This window comes from Camelus ferus, chromosome 11, assembly GCF_009834535.1.
Source record: "Camelus ferus isolate YT-003-E chromosome 11, BCGSAC_Cfer_1.0, whole genome shotgun sequence".
NCBI lineage: Eukaryota > Metazoa > Chordata > Mammalia > Artiodactyla > Camelidae > Camelus > Camelus ferus.
In genome coordinates, this window is record NC_045706.1 from 70,485,492 (window position 1) to 70,504,750 (window position 19,259).

Sequence of the window (19,259 nt, forward strand, 5' to 3'; positions counted from 1 at the left end):
ATTTTGTGCCAGGCATCATGCTAGGTAAGTACCCAGCCAGACTGTGGTGAGCCAGATAGCTTGGTCCCTGCACTTAACAACTCCGACAGCCACTAGTCAAATAATGATACAGAGAAGCAAGCACAATTGTGCAAATTGTATGAAGGAAAGACAAAGGGTCAACATAATCGCCCTTAAATTAGGAGAATCAGGCAGGGCAGCTTTCGGGAACTGATATGTCAGCAGGGACCTGGCAGGTGGGTTGGAGTTAGTCTGCTAGCAGCGTGGGGCTGAGTCCTTAAACTTCCTGGCCCACAGCGGCTCAGCTCTGTCCACAGAAGACAGCTATCAATGCAGTTTTAGAAACGGGAAAGATTCTTTTTGATCAAGAAGTTAATTTTTCCACATTATGCTTTCCCTGCCCACTTCTGTTATAGATTTTTATTTCTAATATAATCAAAACATTTAAATCAGATGTGCTCTTCAGTGTACTCTGGATGTTGCTTGGCAAATGATTTCTTCTTTCAATGGGATTTCATTTCTGTTCTCATCTTTTTGCACGGTGGCTTGGCAAATGGTAGCCTCTTGTTGAATACTGGATGAGTAATAAGACTTTTAAAGTATCAAAAGCATTGTTCGTAGACTCCTTTCCTTGGCTCTAAGCCATTTGTTAAACAGAAGGATGCTTTGCGTCTGTGTGTCTGCCTGTAAGCAGCAGACAGAGAGGAAGGACTTGTGTCTGGTCCCACCTGGGCGTGCGCACAGCACTGTGATGCCTTCTGGTGCTGTGCGGTGCGCTGCTTCCCCAAGAAGCCGGATGAGGTGCCCACGTGTGGAAGCTCCCAGCTGTATGGCAAAACGAGAAAGAGCTGACGAAATTTCTCCCTAGTCACCAAGGTTTTACTGGAAGAAATAAAGTGTAAACACTCCCAAAGCAGTGGAATCTTCAGGTCTTTCCCTTTGTTCAGGGTCCTGAATGGGACAAAGTCAGTACTGTGAATCTCTGCTGACGTGAGGTGCCCTTCTGACTTGTATCTTTTAACTTGTGTTTTAACCAGAGGTAGATTATTCTTGACCTGTTTTAAAGGCAAACCAAATACCACTCTGTATCTGAACATCAATCCAGATTTTAACAGTGCTGGGAATCTAAGCGGAAATACCTTGTTACCGTGTTACTTACATCAGGGAAGCCCAGGAGACCATGGCCAACGAGTACCAGTCACCAGCGAAACAGCACACGCATCAGTCAGAAGAGTCTCTGTGTAATAGTAATTTGGCCATCATATGTGCCTGTAGGCATTTGTACTATGGATTTAAAAAATAAAAAAAGAGGAATTCAGATAATTGGGATGTCGCTGGTTTCTAAGCCTATAGTTTTGCCAAAAGTGACATCTTCAGTTTTACTATCTTAGCTTTTCCTGTCTATGTGTGTGTACACGTTTTAATCACATCTCAGGTGAATCTGGTGTGAAGTTATCGTTTTAATACGTACCCTGTAGGCTAGGCAGATCATAGCATCATGTTGACAGTCAAATCTTCTGGCAAAGTGACGGCTGTTTGTATTATCAGCTCCAAAACACAATAGAGCCGTCGTTTTGTACGGTGGACCCTTGCTGCCTGTCACATCGTTCCAGTTACTCAGCTGACTTACTTGCTTTGTTTTTCCCCAGTTTCCACTTCTGTTTTAGCCCTTCTGCCAAACATGCACGCGTGTGTCTGCATCATCTTGTCTTGGGCGAAGCTACTGCATTAAGTAGGATATTTCTGTTCATCGCTTGCTGTGCGTTACTTGGTAGGATGTCTTGTTTCTTGGTCAGGTTTTGTTGGTCCTATTATGGCGTCATCTCTGTCCAACCTGTAGCTCTTATTTCTAAAAATATTTTTAAGAATGCAAGAAGCAACATTCTGTTGTCAAGCCACATTGGAGGACCAGTCACCAGCATGTGATCTTTGCAACATGATTGACGGCATTAAATAGTCTGTGGAGGGAGCCTTGAAGCAGCCAGGAAGCTTAGTCCCCATGAAAGTAAAATGATAGGTGTTCTTGGAAACCAAACCACCAATGATAAGGGGAGGATGCAAATCATTACAGCACATCCTGTGACCTTGAAGAATGTGATGGCTAGGACTTAATGCAAATATTTTCCTGGTTCCCTATACATCAAACGTAGCTTTGATTTTTTTTAAAAATACAGGTTTCACGATAACTTTTCTCTTCATCTGTGATAAGCTAAAATGTGCATTCGTTTGTTTTTTATTTCAGAGCCAGGCCAAATCTATAGCCGAACAAAAGAGATTCCCATTTGCCACTGACAACGACAGCACAAATGAAGAGCTAGGTAAGACTTGGATTGGGGGCTCTTCCTGGGGTGTTTGCCTAGAGTTCATGATTAGCTGCAGAGCAGGTGGCAGGATGGTGAAGCGGGCAGAACTCAGGGACAGGCTCTGCCGGCATGGGGGGTTTGATTTTAGGTATATTTGTTTATTTTAATGGTGGTACTGGGGGTTGGACTCAGGGCCTCATGCATGCTAGGCACACACTCTACCAGTGAGCTACACCCTCCCCCTTTGACATGAGTGGTTTGAGCTTGGATATGGCATTCAGCCCTCGTGAGGGTCTCTATTATATGTCACAAAATAAAAAGGTTTGGATGGAATCAGTAAGGTCTGTTCCAACTCTGTGTTTCTATGGAAATTAATAACTCTGGTAATGAGTTCTTATGAGCTGTTAGCATTCATTAAAAGTTGATTTATGTGCTGGCATCAGCTAGGAACAATCTAGAAGTGAAAGCAGAAGAGAATCACGCCTGCTTTAGTCTTCTGTGTAATAAAATAGCTAGGTTTCAGCTAATTTTACTCATGGAGCCAGTCAGTTATCACTGGGTCAGACCTGAAATGCATGTGAGTGTAGAAAGGTGAGTTCATTCAAGCTTGCAAATGGGTCATGCAGTTTGGCTTGTTCAAGGCGTGTCTTAAAACAGGCTGGTTTCTCTGGTGTCTGATATGCCTGGGGCATGTCTCCCTCACTGCCTGCTCAGCTCACGCTGGGAGGAGTGGAAACAAAACTGAACACAGGACGGAGCAGTGCAGTTGGACAGATTCCACATGGGTGTGCGCTCCTGTGCGGGGGCCCAGTGGCCCAGAGTGCCTGCAAAATTGTTTTCTATCTACTTGACATATAATCACTTTCTCCTCTCTGTGGCCAGATGCAGTTTATATTAAGATTGAGTGCTTTCTGGACTGGCTTCTTCATCTGGTAGTGCAGATAACTGAGAGTTGACTGTTTTGAAAATATTAATCTCTTTTTTGTGTATATTCTTTGATTAGGCTTTGAGAATTAATTATCCTTTCAGGCATCAGATTTGGTCTCTTCTGCAGCCCTTGGATTCCGTTCAGTCTTGTATTCATTTATTAACTAATGCATTAAGGGCCTGGTCTAGCTCTAAGAATAGTCCTAGTACCCTGGGGATAGGATGGGCCCTGAGCTGGCTTAAGACCTTTTGAATCTCAGTATTTCTTTTCCTGGAAAAATGACTTCTGTCAACAAACATGTCGTCAGGAGATAGTAAGGATTTCTGGCAGATTGCAGCTATCCTGGTTTTTTTTCTTTATGACTTTGAACTCCCACAACCAAATTTAGATCCTAGTAATTATATTTGTGCAAGATTTGGCTTTTTTTTTTTTAATTTTAATTTTTTTTGGGGGGGGTGGATAATTGGGTTTATTTATTTATTTTTTAATGGAGGGACTGGGGATCGAACCCAGGACCTCACGCATGCTAGGCATGCCCTCTACCACTGAGCTATACCTTCCCCCCGGCTTTATTTTTAAATGGGCACTTTTGGGTTTTTCTCCAAAAAATAGTTACTATTAGATAGAAAGATTTAAGACCTGCATTTGATCTCATTTGAGTGGAGTCCAGCAGCCTCGCCATGAGCAACAATGGAAACACGTTCCTAAGTACAATTTTTATCCCTTAAAGTGGTTTTTGTTTTTATGGGTCCCTTATTCATCTGTTCATTCCATTTACTGATTATGGGGAGAGAGATAGGAAATTCTAGAAATTTAGATCTGAAAGGAAGCTAAGAAAAATTTCTACAGGCTTGTGAAGCAAGACCCAGAGAGTAACGAGAGTGACTGAGGTCCTCACGACAACACAGCCGGCGAATGGCAGGCCAGCATCCCAGCCCAGATCTTGGCTCCCCAAAGTCTCATCATCTCGTCATCTTCCCGGATTCAAAAATGTTCAAGTTCCTGTTTCACTCCCTTCATCAAATCACCGAGGACTTCAGATCATTTTGCTGTCCGACCCAGGGCCCAACAGTCTCGGCGCTGCCTTGACTTTTCTCAGGGGAGCGTGTTGGTTAGAAGGGTGGGTCCCCGGGCCAGGCAGCCTGGCTCCTGTGTCTCGCTGCACATTGTCTTTGTGCAGTTGGTTTAGCTGCTTCCTTTCCTTGTCGTCAAATGGGAATAGCAACTGTACCTACGTGCAGTGCAGCGAGGGGGTACGTGAGTTACACACAGTACGCGTAAGTGCTTAGGGCTGTGCCTGGCACGTACTCAGGGCACAGTGCCTGTCATTACTGTTGTTGTGGTGGCTGGTTTCACTACTAAAGCTCCCGACCCCACCCCACCCCCACAGAGAGGTCTCTGGCTACCTCATTATCTGCTGCAACTATCTAAACAGCATCCATTCCTATCATCCAGAATATGAGGTTGGCCTTAATTATCTTGTCAAAGAAATCAGGATAAAAGCAGTTCTCTTTTCACGGTAAAGAATGACCCCGAAAACTCTTGAGTTGTTAGGACGCTCAATATTTTTGAACTGTGCTTTTCTCAGGTTAGTTAGAAAGATACTCTGAATCTCTTTGCATTTAATGTTTCTACTGAATGTAATGTTTTCGCTACTTTTAACTGTCCGGAAATTTAAACTCTGAATGATAGTAAGAGTTTTTGTTGTCTGTCTTCTTCTTTTTTTTTTTTTTAAAGGTCTTTTTTTTTTCTTTTTTAATGGAGGTACTGGGGATTGAACCCAGGACATCATGCTTGCTAAGCACACACTCTACCACTGAGCTACACCCTTCCTCTTGTTTCCTATCTTCTTGAACACTTATTAAGCCCTAGAATTGGAGGATTGCAGTAAAGCTTTTTTTTGCAAAGAAATATGGTCAAAATAGTATTACATTGAGTTAGGAATACAATTTTTTTCAGGCATATTTGGGGATTTAGGGAGTTAGGGCAAATACCATAGATGGAAATATAATCTAGAATATTAAAATTTATTGTTTTTTGGACAGGTGAAAACCTTAGTCCAAATATTGCCATGTTTCAAGAGACTATCATGGCTCTAATTTCAAAATACCACTTGAATAAACAATTTGATTAAAACCTGTTTATTCATCTTTAGAATACTGGATTAGTGCTTTGGTTATATTTTGAATAGAAGAGGTAAGGAAAAGACTGCCACCGCGTTGCCGTGGTGTGAGTTATGTATGGTTAAGCATTATATTAGTATATATTAGTCTGAGCCTCTGTTTTTGTTCTTACTAGTTAACGGGCAGTAAATTCAGCACTCTGCAAAAATCGAGATGTGATGCTATTTGAGAATTTCTTGTAACTTTCACAGTAAAATCACATTGCTATATTATGTGGAGATTATTCAGGCTTATTACCAGCTCTCCTAGCTGGGAAGCATCACAAAGATTATTCGGTCTTTGAAAGTGAGGGATGAGCTTAGAAAAAGAGAATTCCTTCTTGCAGGCAGATGTTTTATAGATGGCTTTAATAATTTAAATCTAGCCAGAACTATAGAAGACTGATTAGCAAGTGCTGAGCAGCAGAAGAATTCAATTACATCTTATTAACTTCTAGGTTTTCTTTAACTGCTTCTAGTCCTTGGAGCTACCTTTTAAAGTTCGGAAAAGAATTTAGTTACCATTTCCAGTCTGGGTTCCTTTGTTCGTTCCTTCAATATTTTTGTATTTTGTTTTGTAGCTATAGCATATGTGTTGGTTGGCAGCGGCCTCTATGATGAAGCCATAAGACATTTTTCGACGATGCTTCAGGTAATTTTTCTTCTTAATTATATAATTTCAAGTTGATGGTCATGACATAAAAAGCATGGACTTCTATAGCTAAGTTGCTGCCATAAGACATGGATTTGGAGATTTTACAAGAAAGCCAAGGAGATCAGCCCTGACTGAGCACTCTCCCAGTACAGGCCTTGTGACCTGCTCTCAGTTAATTTTGACCGCATTACTTTATCATGAAGGAGGTAGATGAGACTTAAGGAGGTCAAGCAGCTTGCTTGTCGTCTCCTGACCATCAGGTGGCAGAGATGGGATTCAAACACAAGTTTCAAAAAGGCAGACATTAGCCTCAGTTTATTTTCCTCCCCGCCATGGTGTCTCCCGAGAGACGTGGACCCTGGAAATCCGTGGAATTCTGGGTGTTCACTCTATGCAGGAGTTGATCTGCATGGTTAAGTCCACTCGGGGATTTGTTTCTCACCTTAAAAAGTGTAGTTGTGAGACGCTCGATGATTATACTTGGGCCTCTGTAGATTGCCGGCTGCGTTAAAATCTGGTTAAGACAAAGTGCTTAAATATACGTGTCTAAGAGTTACAAAGGAGACCGGTGATGCGGCCTAACGTTGTTAGCCTTGTATCTCATGTCATTTACCTGTATTCTTTTTTTTTTTAAGGGCTCCACTTTCCTAGTTTTTTTAAAAATATATTTTTATTGAACTACAGTCAGTTTACAATGTTGTGTCAGTTTCTGTTGTACAGCACAATGCTTCAGTCATATAGGAACATACATATATTTGTTTTCATATTCTTTTTAACTGTACATTACTACAAGATATTGAATATAGTTCCCTGTGCTGTACAGTATGAACTTGTTTATCTATTTTATATGTAGTAGTTAGTATCTGCAAATCTCGAACTCCCAGTTTATCCCTCCCCTCCCCCTTCCCTCCCTGGTAACCATAAGTTTGTTTTCTGTGTCTGTGAGTCTGTTTCTGTTGTGTAAATAAGTTAGCTTGTCTTTTTTTTTTAGATTCCACATATGAGCAATCTCATATGGTATTTTTCTTTTTCTTTCTGGCTTCCTTCACTTAGAATAACATTCTCCAGGGCATCCATATTATTGCAAATGGCATTAATTTATTATTTTTTATGGCTGAGTAGTATTCCATTGTATAAATATACCACAACTTCTTTATCCAGTCATCTGTTGATGCACATTTAGGTTGTTTCCACGTCTTGGCTGTTGTAAATAGAGCTGCTATGAACATTGGGGTGCAATAGGCACATGAAAAAAATGCTCAATATCACTAACTATCAGAGAAATGCAAATCAAAACTACAGTGAGGTATCACCTCACACCAGTCAGAATGGCCATCACTCAAAAGTCCACAAATGACAAATGCTGGAGAGGCTGTGGAGAAAAGGGAACCCTCCTACACTGCTGGTGGGAATGCAGTTTGGTGCAGCCACTGTGGAAAACAGTATGGAGATTCCTCAAAAGACTAAAAATAGACTTACCATATGGTCCAGCAGTCCCACTCCTGGGCATATATCCAGAGGGAACCTTAATTCAAAAAGATGTTTACCTGTGTTCTTGAAGGCGCTTGACTGTTATCTGTTGCTGGCGGGTCTGTCCAGGAGAGCCCAGTGAAGGAGACGTGGGCTTGAGGGTTAGAGACACCCGAATTCTAACCCACTCTCTGGCTTCCTGGCAAGTTATTTAACCTCCTGGATTATGGGGATAACAACAACTACCCCCCAAAGTAGTCTCATTCAGTTTAAATGAAATATCTCAAAAAGTACTGTGCTAAGTGCCTGGCACGTAGTAAGCGCTCAGTTAATTCCAGCTCCTCAGAACACCATCCTGGCATTTTCACCTGTGCTAATAACCCAGTAAGAGCCAACAGATAGTTGACAGCCTGGTGAGCAGACAGTTTTAAAGTATTAATTTTGACATTTTTGCTCTACTTTTGTTGGCTTTTTTTAAACGTGGGATTAATTATGTTGATAATTCCTGTCTTCACTCTGAAAAAGTCCGTAAGATATTTTTAGTTATTACTTTAAGGTCCTTGGATCCCAGTGGCTGTGTGTTTGAGTGGTCGTATGCGGTAGTGATCTTCAGTGGAGTTTAAAGTACCATGGGCAGCTTATAAATAGTTTTAAAAGTCGCCTTTCTGTTTAGCATTGCAATATTTGAAAAGGTAAGCGAGCACTTGTACACAGTTAACCCTTGATCCTGGTTTGAAAGAGAGGCTTTGATGCATCTATAGGAGCAAGTGTCAATTAATTTATGGGAACCAATCGAAGAAAACAGTATGAGCTTGCAGACATGTTATCAGTTCATTCAACTTTTGGGAAAATATGATTACCATTCTAGTTGAAGGCAATACAATGAATAATGTTAAAGAGAGAAACCTTAAGTAATAAAAATTTCCTAATTCTGCCACTCTATCATTATTTAAATAAGTTTTCTGTTTATGACCTTTTTAAAGTATACATCTGTTTTATAATCTGAATAGATGTGCTATTTTGTATTAGCTTTTCACTGAACTCTATACTGTAAGTGTTTTTCAGTATTTATTCACAATCATAATTTTAATGACTATAATATCTCGGTTGTCCATTTATTGCTGTAAAAATGTATTTCCCTTGCAACTGCATTCAGAAAGTAGATCAGAATTTTCCCCTTTGTGCTGAGAAAAGATACTAACATATTGAAGTTCAATAGAGCCTTTTCGTCAGTCTGCTGTGGGGTGCTTTCAGCTGGAAAACTGTCTGGGAAAATGTGTGGTTTATCAGATCGGACTGCTTTTCTGGTGATTCAGGCTGCTGATGGGGCAGGCGTGGAGGCTGGGGGAGCAGCGGGAAGGTCATATCTATGGGCCCCGGAAGACAGGGCTGGACGGTCATTCATAACACACCCTTCCCTGGGGACGCGATGCCCTGGGCTTCTGGCTGGTGCGAGGTCTCCCTTCCCACCGTTCCATTACATGCTTCCCAGCCTTTCCCACATCATGACACGTGTGGAAAGTTGTGTTTGCATGGCACACTGGACGAAGCAGGAGCAAACTGAGGGGCATCCAGATAGAGCTTGGTGAAGACTTGTCATGGTTTCTTCATGTCACGTGACTATTATAAATACAAAATGCAATGATTTGCTATTACATGCTAAAATTCTTTTTAAAAAGTTTAATCAGAGACCTGGTCCTGCTCCCCTGGACAAAACTTTTCCATATGAGGCTTTCTGTTTGAAGCCAAAGTACGCAATTCCCATTTAAGAGCTTTTTGCTGATTTCTTCATATTCTTGAGAGCCAGTGTCATCAAGAAACTCCAGCTCGGTGGTAGCAAGTGTCCAAAGAATAGTTATTGCTACTTCTCCGATGGAGCAAAGCTCCTCTTACCATGACTCGGAATTTGCATCCATCCGTCTCTTTATATTGTGTTTTTGAGTATGACCATCATTTTCAATATAACTGCTCTTCCTTTTCTTTTATTGGCAAATGCAGCGATACTGTGTCTTGCAGCTAATGAAATTGGTTTTTACCCCAGCAATACTTTTTCATGTCCAGTATTCAGAACAGTGGTAAAGCGTTTCTTCCACTACACACGGGTGCCGAGTTAAGACTGAATTCAGCATCACTGTTTTTTTGAGTTCATTAACTCCTGACAAAATGTTTCTTTTGGACAGCCTGTGAATTTCAGCATGATGGCAGCAACACATGGAATATGATTCCATTCATAGAAAGCTGAAGACAAGTGGGACCATGGGAGCTGGGCTTTTATTATATTCACCATTTTTTATAAGATCATTTAATGTGAAACTTGGATCTTTGCCTGAGGGCTGCTGACATTCCAAAATGACCTTTTGATGTAAAGCTTTTATACCTTCTTGTCTTAACTGCACCATCAGAAAACTAACTTAGGAGATATTTCCACAATCCTTGTTGTTTCAAAGTGTTCATTTGAATATTTATCCAAATATGGTTTGTTTGGCACATTTATAAAGGAAGACTGTATCCCTTGAGCATCAAGGCTTCCAGCTGAGCACAAGTTCAAGGCTTAATAGATCTGTCTGTCTTCACTGAAAACTCTTGAGTTTAAAAGCTAATTGGTTAGTGTTGTCTGTAAGTCAGCATCCTTGTGTCACTTCCACACGAGCCAGCGCCTCAATCATAGTGTTCTGGGAAGTGGGACCCCTTCCTGGTTTCTGTGGTGCTTTGATCCCCACGCAGGGCTGGGTGACGTATGTGCTGGACCACCAGTATGAGACAGTTGCCTTAGGCTGTTTATTAGTTGTGTGACCCTGAGCTCAATCTGATTCTGATCTGATTCTGGTGGAACTGAATTTGTGAAAGAATATTTTTTCTTTTTCACATTAGCAGACAAAATGCCAAACATTCCTCTTCACGTGATTTTCTTTGTGTAGATAGGTATGTGCACCCCCTACTTACAGAGAACTTAGTCCTCATTACGCTGCTGTGCAGTGACCTTTTGACTTATTTGTTTGTCTTTGATTCAGTGACTTTTGAGTTTTAACAAAAAGCCAATCCTGTGGTGGAAAAATAGATATTTGTAAATGTTAAAGTCACCTTATAGATAATATTATGAGGATGGTAAATCAGGTCTTTATAGATTTTAAAAAATTGTTTTTTTTTGAGAATTGAGACATCTAAGTGGACATGACTCCCGTAAGATGACTACATTATTATATCATGATTTTGCATTTGCATAAAGTAATACTGGAAGATTGAAATAAATTAGTTTAATTCATTTAAAGTTCTGAAAAGTTTATAAAATGTAAATATTATGAGACATGTATACTCAAAAACACTTTAAAACGGTATGCTGAGCCCAGTATGTTTTTAGAAATAAACATTGGTTTTTATTTGGAAAAATAATTCATTGTGGTATCTCATAAAGTTTTGACTTATTGTTAACATCTAAAGCCAATGATAAAATAATAAAGTTGTAGCAATCAAAAAAAGTGATAAAATCTGTTTAAATTTAGGAACCTGTAACACTACACTATAGCCCTGATAACAACCACAATGATTACGTATCCTTCTATCCTGAGACAAAAAATTCTGAAAAAGAAAATGTAGATTGAACAACAGAGAAAACCTAAGTCCCATGTGCATCTGTAAAGTCTTTAGTTTTTCTCCATCTAATTTTACTTTCCAGAATTTTTTTCCCACAGCAGAGAGGGATGTTTAATTGTTGTGGTGATTATCATAGTGTAGTTAATATTACGGGCTCCTGAATTAAATAATAGACTTTATTACTTCTTTCAATTACTACAACTTTCCCATTTTTAAATGTTTTTAATAGGTTTATTTATTTATTTAATTTTTTGTGGGGGGCGGTAATTAGGTTTCTTTATTTATTATATTTTTAAAGGCAGTCCTGGGGACTGAGCCCAGGCCCTCCCGCGTGCTAACCATGCACTCTACCACTTGACCTGTCCGCTCCCCACCATTTTCTTTTTTAAATAACTTTTTCCGTTTTTGAGGGGAAAAGGTGTAATTAGGTTTACTTATTTATTTTTGTTTATTTATTTAATGAAGGACCTGGGGACTGAACCCAGGACCTTGTACATGCTAAGCACATGCTCTACCACTGAGCTGTCCCCTCTCTCTAACTGCATCATTTGATCTGTCTTTGCCAGAACTGAAAATAAGTCACTGCGACAGTCATGATCAGACCATGGGGAGCCGCGAGGGGAGGGCTAGGGGAGGGCCGCGTGAGGGCCCCTACCACTCCCTGCCAGAGGGGGCTGCGGGTAACATCCTTAGAGCCAAAACAGTGAACTGACTGCAGGAAGTTGTCCGTGTTCAGGTATTTCAACTGTTACAGACTTTTGAATGGCTGTTTTTTTTTTTTAATGGTTTAAAATGTTTTATTGCCACAGAACGTCACAGCTGCCATCATGGTGGCCCACCAGAATCCAGCCCCTGCAGCACACCTGCACAGCAATACCGTCCTGAACCCTGCCTCTGGCCTTTTTCTCTCATCGGCTGCGTCCCCTTGTCCCTAACACATCCCCCTGCTTGCGGCCCCTTTGAGAAGGGCAGGCCAGGCAGGGCTGCTTTGACCTGACAGCCTTGAACGTTCGTGAAGACTTTCTTAGCCGCCTCATAAACGGCCAGTGTTTGTTGGTAAACAGTAACTGCAGGTATGAAGACTTACCGTGTGCCAGGCGCTGCGCTCGGGGCCACGAACACGGGAGGGCCTGTTGTCCTCCAGGGTTCCAGTGGGGTGACAGATATGCAAATGCAAACTAATGATGTAATAAGAAGAGAATGACTTTAATGGACGTCTGAACAGTGTCTTCAACGCAGAGGTTCCAGGTCACCTGCGTACTGCCCCCTGCTCCCGCCGCATCCCCCTGCCATGACTGAAGAGGAATCCCCAGTCACCCCCGTCTTGCGCAGTTCAGTGAATGGCACCCCCACCCCCCCGCATTGTCTACAGGAGTCTGCATGCTCTGCACATCTGTGAGCCACTTAGCTGCATCACCAGCTCTGTCTGGTTGCCTCTTAAGTGTCTCCTGTGTCCATCTGCTTCTCCCAGCTCCATTCAAACCCCAGCTGAGCCACTTCCATCTGCCAGATGACAGGGGGGGCCGTCATTCCCTGGCCTCCCTCCTCACACCCTCCACACCCGTGTGCGTGTGCACACTTCACAAACGTGCGCTTGAAACACACACATCCTTTGCTGTTGCTTTTAGGTTAAAGATAAAAATCCTTAATAAGGTCCCGACCTGCCTCGCCGGCCTCATCTCAGAGATGCTATGTTCCCTGCTTCCCACAGAGGCAGTCTGCTCCCTCTGCCTGGACCAGCCGTTCTGGGATTCCGCCGCCCCCTGCAGGTCTTAGCCCAGGTGTCTCTTCCTCGGGGAATCCTTCCTAACCTTGCCTAAGTCTTTATGCATTTTCTAAAACACCACTGACCACTCTAGTACTTACTGAAGATGTGACCTTACATTTATATTTGTGGTTCACTGGCTGTGCTCCAAGAAGGCAAGACTGTTCTGCCTCCTGTGTGGGTTTTTGCTTACTGTGGTATTCCTGGCACACGGGACCAGACCTGGTCCTGAGCAAATATTTGTTGGATGAATGACTAACATCCACATGACATACAGTGGAACAGAGGAGAAGGAGAGTATTTATTTTCCAGGGGCATCTGGAAAGAACTAGAGAAGAGGCAGTGTTTGAGCTGAGACCCTGAGGACAGAAGGGCCTCCGTGGGCACATAGGTGGCGGGTGGGGTGTTTCACGTAGACGAGGTAGCGTCTGCGAAGGCACCAAGCTCGGAGAGCATGCTGTGTCTAGAAAACTACTAAGTAATGCCGATTTCTAGAGTATGATTCGTGAGCAGGGGAGTGGAAGGAGGTGAGGCTGAAGGGTGAGGCAGGCAAATGACCAGTCTTTTCTGCAGAGGCGTTTAGATGTGACCTCACTGGTTTTCAAATGAGTTGAAATTGAAATGGAGTTTCAGGAGGGCCTGAAATTCATTGGGGAGTCAAGACTAGCATTTTTTTAAAAAGTGAAATATATCAGACTAGAAAATATCTGATGAGATTGTGCGTGGTAAGGCTAGGTGTGCCGTGGTGAAGCTTTTGTTTCTGGGGTGTGTGTGTGTGTGTGTGTGTGTGTGTGTGTTGTGTACGTATGTGTGAGTATGCTGGGTTACAGTGTAAAATGGATTTCTTACTATGGATTCGCGTATAGAAGGTCTGAATGTTGCTGTTGGAGGCGTTAAGGAGACTGGTTTCAGCCAGGGTGGGTGTCATGATCAGACGTACTGTTACGTAACTCGTAGTGTGGCCCGGGAGACTGGGTGGGAAGAGACAGGAACGCGGTCAAGGCCACTGCAGCAGGCATGTGAGGGAGGAAGGCTTCACATCCGACAGTGGCTGCTGGATCAGGAGGTGAAGCCGCCAGGACTTTGTGAGTAGACGTGTTGGTGGCGGAGATGAGGGTGACTCCCAGGGTGGCTGGTGTGGCCGTGTCACGTGGGTAGTGTATTTTGAGATCCTACAAATCTGAAAGTGGGGTTTCCGTACCCCGGAGACTGTCCTCAGCCAGCATGAGCGCCGCGGGCTCCCCTGTCCCCCTCCAGCCTGGCCTAGACGCTGCTCTGTTGACAGCATTGTCTCCTGGCAGGTGCTGTCACCAGGGAAAAGCTGTGAAGACATTCTCACTTCAGTTCCTCAGCGGGGAACCCTTTCCCTGCTCCCCCTCTCTCTCTGTACCTGTCTCCCTCTCCTTCCAAACTACTTCCTTCTGCCCTTTTAAAGCCAGGAAGGATATTGGAATGTTTAAAGCGTTACCTCTGGATGGCAGGATCTTTAATTTATCTTTTTTGTGTGTGCTTTCCTTCGTTTACTAAACTTTCTGTAATTTAGAATCAATTTTCTATTTATTTATTAAATACAGTATTTTACATTTATAGTGAAGTTTTCTGTCATTTTCTGTAATACATTTTACTTGAAGTACTTTTTTTTTCTTATTATGAATGTGTGCGTGTTGGTTTTAAACAATTAGAAAGAACGCATCCGTGTATTAAGCACAATAAGCTCATACCCAGTAACCCCACTCCCCGGGGAAGATGACTCAATGTTTCGGAGAGCTTTTTCCTGTGTACATCCTGACCACATAGTCATATCTCAGTATTAGTTTAGAGAAGTGACTGCCATCCCTCTGTCCCTCTGTAACTTGTCCTTTTTCTCATTTAGCAAAGAGCACGGACACCTTTCATGCCAGTTACATCTAAGATAGAAATCAGAAATCCAAAACTATAGGGGAGCCAGGGAAACAGTGCAAATGAGGGAAATGAATTAATGTCATGTTGGGGCCGTGGGCGGGCTTGTAAGCTGACACATACACACCCCTCATCTAAACAGGCAGCCAGTACTTAGCTCTAGATTTTTGGGTTTTTTTTCTTTTTGGTTATGTCCTCCCATTCTCCTGCCAAGATATGGGTCTGTCATTGTTGGATTTTTTTCAGTATTATTTTTCCAAGAGAAGTTAGAAATCTGTAATTGTTTACTTGAATTTTTCCAACTTTCCATACTCGGTGAGGTCTGTCTGCTGGTGGGGCTGCGGCCAGGGCTGCACCGGTTTGCCACTTGCTATCAAGTACCTCCTTCTGTTTAAAGTAGCCTTTTTTGTTTCTGTTTTTCAGTGTCTAGCATCTTCTCCTTTATTTTTTTTTCCCATTTACTTCTCATTGAAGTTGATGTGTCTCTTTCCACAATACTGCGGGACCCGCTATGTCAGATTTGAAACTGACAACGGATTGAAACAGATTAAATCCCAGCAGCAGTGCCAAGAGTTTCACTGGGGTCTCACGCCAGAGCCATTACTCTGCTTTCTTAAATATAGAGGGAAGGATTCAGAGAAGAGCATAGGGTTGCAGAGGCTGAGCTAAATGGGGACCAGAGGCATTTCACTTAGCAAGTTGGGGTTGGGGGGACACTTCATCCCACTGGCCTGGCCGTGTGCAGGGACTCGATGGTGGGGCAGCAGACGCTCTGTCCTTGGGCTGGAGAGGGGTTTCACCCAGTCCACGTGGGAGCAGGCTCTGGTTCTTACCATGAGCCATTAGAGTAAGGGACCGTATTAATCCCCCGACAGGTCTGTGGAGCCGACACGTCGCTTGGTCCTTGTGCTGGCCCCGAGGGGTTCTTTTCTTTTCAAAAATAATCTCACAACTGTATGAAAGGAGCCAAACTAGGGAGAGGCGTGGCCCAGCCCCTGACTCCTCTGTCCCCTTCTCCGAGCCTCCATTTTCCCTGTAAGCCGTGATTGCTGGTGCTGCCAGTCACAGACTTGTTGAGAGGATGACATTTTAAGTCAGATGACCGCGTGAGCGAAGCCAGCACAGAGCTCAAGAATGCTGGTCTCTCCATTTTTTATTATTTTTTTAAAATACAAAACTCTCACTTGCGTGTCATTCAAATGAGCTGTCAGAACATAGACCTTTTTGGCTGGGGACTGCGTACTGATTGGCACGAATGGCAGTAGCATAATGTAGAGCTTGTCCTCTGTGGCATGAACATGCTTTAAGCAGAAACTGATTTTTGGTTTGTTTTGTTTTGTTTCATTTCGTTTATAGTTTTTGACGTGTTTCTGTTTTGGTCTGACTAGGAGGAGCCTGATCTGGTTAGTGCAATTTATGGCCGAGGGATAGCCTATGGAAAGAAGGGACTACATGTGAGTATGGAATAGTTACGTTCACCGTAGCACCTCCGGGGCCGGACTCGGACCAGGGACACGCAGGGGTGTCGCTCCAGTTCCCAAAGGAGACACTGGCCGTAGAGGACTGACTCCCCCTCCAGTGGCTGGGAAGTGGGGGGCTGGGGCTGGGAATTCCTACCCAGATTTGCCGAGGTCAGCTTCCCCCTACTTGCTCCTCCAGGGACAGCCTTTGCCAGACTAAATTTGATTTCATGATGAGCTGAACATCAACCAGGAGAAGTCTGAGCCCCTTGCCTGAGTTCCTAAGAAATACTCACTGGCAGAAGGAGAGACTGGGTATCAGCAGTGCAGTCAGACTTAGAATCTAAGTTCCTTTCACGACTTTTAAAGGTTGAGTAAAAGAACACTTTTTTTTTTTTTGGTAAATTATTTATTTATTTTTACTGTTTTTATTAAAAAAATTTTTTAAAACAATAATGTAGTCATAATATATTGATATAGCATTGTAACACATTGATTTCACCCTTTGTAGGTAAAGATTTGAGAAAACATTTTCATATATTCTATATGAGAAAGTGTAAATGTAAAAATTTTGTTTTTCGTTTTCATATTTTTTTCCATTAAAGGTTATCACAGGATATTGAACATAGTTCCCTGTGCTGTACAAAAGAAACTTTTTTTGGGGTAGAATTTATTTTTAATTTATCATCTATTATACTTTCCCAAGATCTATTATACTTTTCAAAGATAAGTATGTCTTTGTAGCCTTATTCCCTGTTTCTCTGAGGACTGCAGGAAGAAGGCTGTAATAAGTATATTCTACTCAAAGGCACTGTGGTATAAAAATGAAGACATTCCTGAGATTATATAGTAAATTAAAAAAAAAATATAAGCTTGAATGTCCAAATTTTTAGTCTAGAACATTATATATGAACTTTTTCTATTATTTTATATTAAAAATACTCAAGTGAAATCATGCTTTGAGGGAGAAATGTCACTTTTGTATCTTTACCAATTAAAAAAAATTGTCCTAGTCACCTGCTGGCCTATTGGAAAAATCTTGTCTAATATTCGTATACTTCTGAGATGTGGAGGACTGAGAAGGAACTCAGATTTGGGAAAACAAGGTTGTTTAGGATGGAAACAGTGTTACGTTCAGAGCATCCACTCGATAACCCTAGTTAGGTTCAGGGCTTCAGTAGATGACCAGAGTTGCCCTAGTAAAGGTCAGAGGTAAACTGCGTTTTCCTAAGCCTCATCCCTTTTAATTTCGTATCTTGATATGAAATTTGCTTGTATCTTTAATGCATTTAAAATGTAAAAGTAACATGCTCATATATTTTTGATAAAAAGGTAATGTGCAAATTTTAAAGAGAACTTAACCTGGACTTCCTAAGGGGTAGATGTGTAGGCCTGGGGGTTTGATTGACAGTGACTTGGCTCCTTTCTGGAGCAGTGGCAACAGCCCCTGGTAGGCAGCCTTCTGCACGCTGGTGTCCACATGCTCAGCCCTTGACATTTGTTGATGGGGTGTTTAAATAGCTTACATTGCGAAAATCCCCTGCTGTCTGTGGAACTTGTGATAGCTGCTCAGGTCCAGGGTGCTATCGGTGGGCAGGGAGACCGGAGCCAGTTAAACAACTGTAATGGAACTCATTTAACTTGGCAGATCTCTTGCATAGAAGCTACATTCATATTAATCTCTAAATAAGTAGTTGTGTTGTTACCAAATGATGAGTTTTTTCAGAAAATCAATTCAACCTGGTTTTGAGTCACAGCGTATCTCATACTAAGCTAATGCCTTTTCAAGGACATTAAGAATGCTGAACTTGCTCTGTTCGAACTGAGCCGAGTAATTACCTTGGAACCAGATCGTCCAGAGGTATTTGAGCAGCGAGCGGAAGTGAGTGTGGTTTTCTTTCTCCCTCTGTCTTTATTGGACTAGTTGAATCTCAGACTTTTTTTTTTTCCTATTACTTGATGACTTATACATTTTAAACCTCCCTTATATCTATTGTGTTTTCCCTCCATAGGTACATAAATGCCTTTAAACACAGTTGGAATGAATAGAAATTATGGGCCGAGCGAGACTCCTGATTTAACCCATAAGAGTAATATTTAGTATTAAAATATACAGCTATGATGTGTCCGACGCTGTCCGTGTGAACTGAAAAATGGGTCACACATGTTGTTTACTGTACATATGACATACTTTAGCCAAACAGTGTGACAGGATGGTCAAATGAGATTTATAGCCTTTAGAAGCATGTGTGTGTGTGTGTGCACTTGTGTATAATTCTTACGAGATATACCTGTCTACATAGAGACATAGATCAGGTAAGGTGACCATAACTGGAACTTAGGACTCAAGCTGGAGACAGAGAGGCAGCATTTGGTGAAAATATCAGGTAATGCATGTGACAGTGGGCACTGAGAGGAGGTGCGTCTGCAGCAGCGGGAAGGCATGACCTGCCAGAGCTCGGGGACAGGTTGGCCAGGGGACAGGCGTTGGCAGTGTTTGCAGAGGCCCCACCGAAGGGGTCATTCTGGAGCCGGTCAGATCCCATGTCTCAGGGGACAAGGTAGAAAATAGTGGTCAGGCCAGAGAACGGAGGGTATGCAAAGCCACCCCTTTTAATGTTTTTACATGAAATGTGTCCATTTTGCCATTTTCATAAAATAATAGTCAACTATCCAGGTTTCATGTTGTATTTATTTTACTGCACGTTTAACCATGTTAAATGCCTTAGAATTTATGTTAATGTATTCAATCTGAATAAAACTTTTAATCTGATCTGGTGAGATGTCATAGTTGGACTAAAAGAAAAAAAAGGACTTCCCCTCCCTCTTTTGGGGGAGAAAACTTAGCAAGTAAGAGGAACACTAAGTGTTTTAGTATTTTAAAAGCTGCATTTGTGATGTTTTTGTTCCCAAAATGATAGTGTCTTAAGTTATTGTTCAGTTTCTTTAAACTGAATTTTATGTTTGATTGAGAATTTGGCTTTCTGAATGAATTCTTTCTCAATTAGTAGAATAATTCATTATCTC

The 19,259-nt window shown here is 42.1% G+C and overlaps 1 protein-coding gene across 2 annotated transcripts in view; it reads left to right on the forward strand.

Moving 5' to 3' along the window:
- Window positions 1-2,262: 2,262 nt before the first annotated feature.
- TTC13 (tetratricopeptide repeat domain 13) overlaps window positions 2,263-19,259 on the forward strand; it is a 51,938-nt gene continuing 34,941 nt past the window's right edge. Inside the window, exon 1 of one of the 2 annotated variants that reach the window (XM_032491835.1) lies at window positions 2,263-2,318. The gene's annotated coding sequence lies outside the window, so the exon portion shown is untranslated. Of the gene's footprint in view, window positions 2,319-12,685; window positions 13,959-19,259 lie in introns of those variants that run through there. The other variant, XM_032491834.1, reaches the window with a different exon arrangement.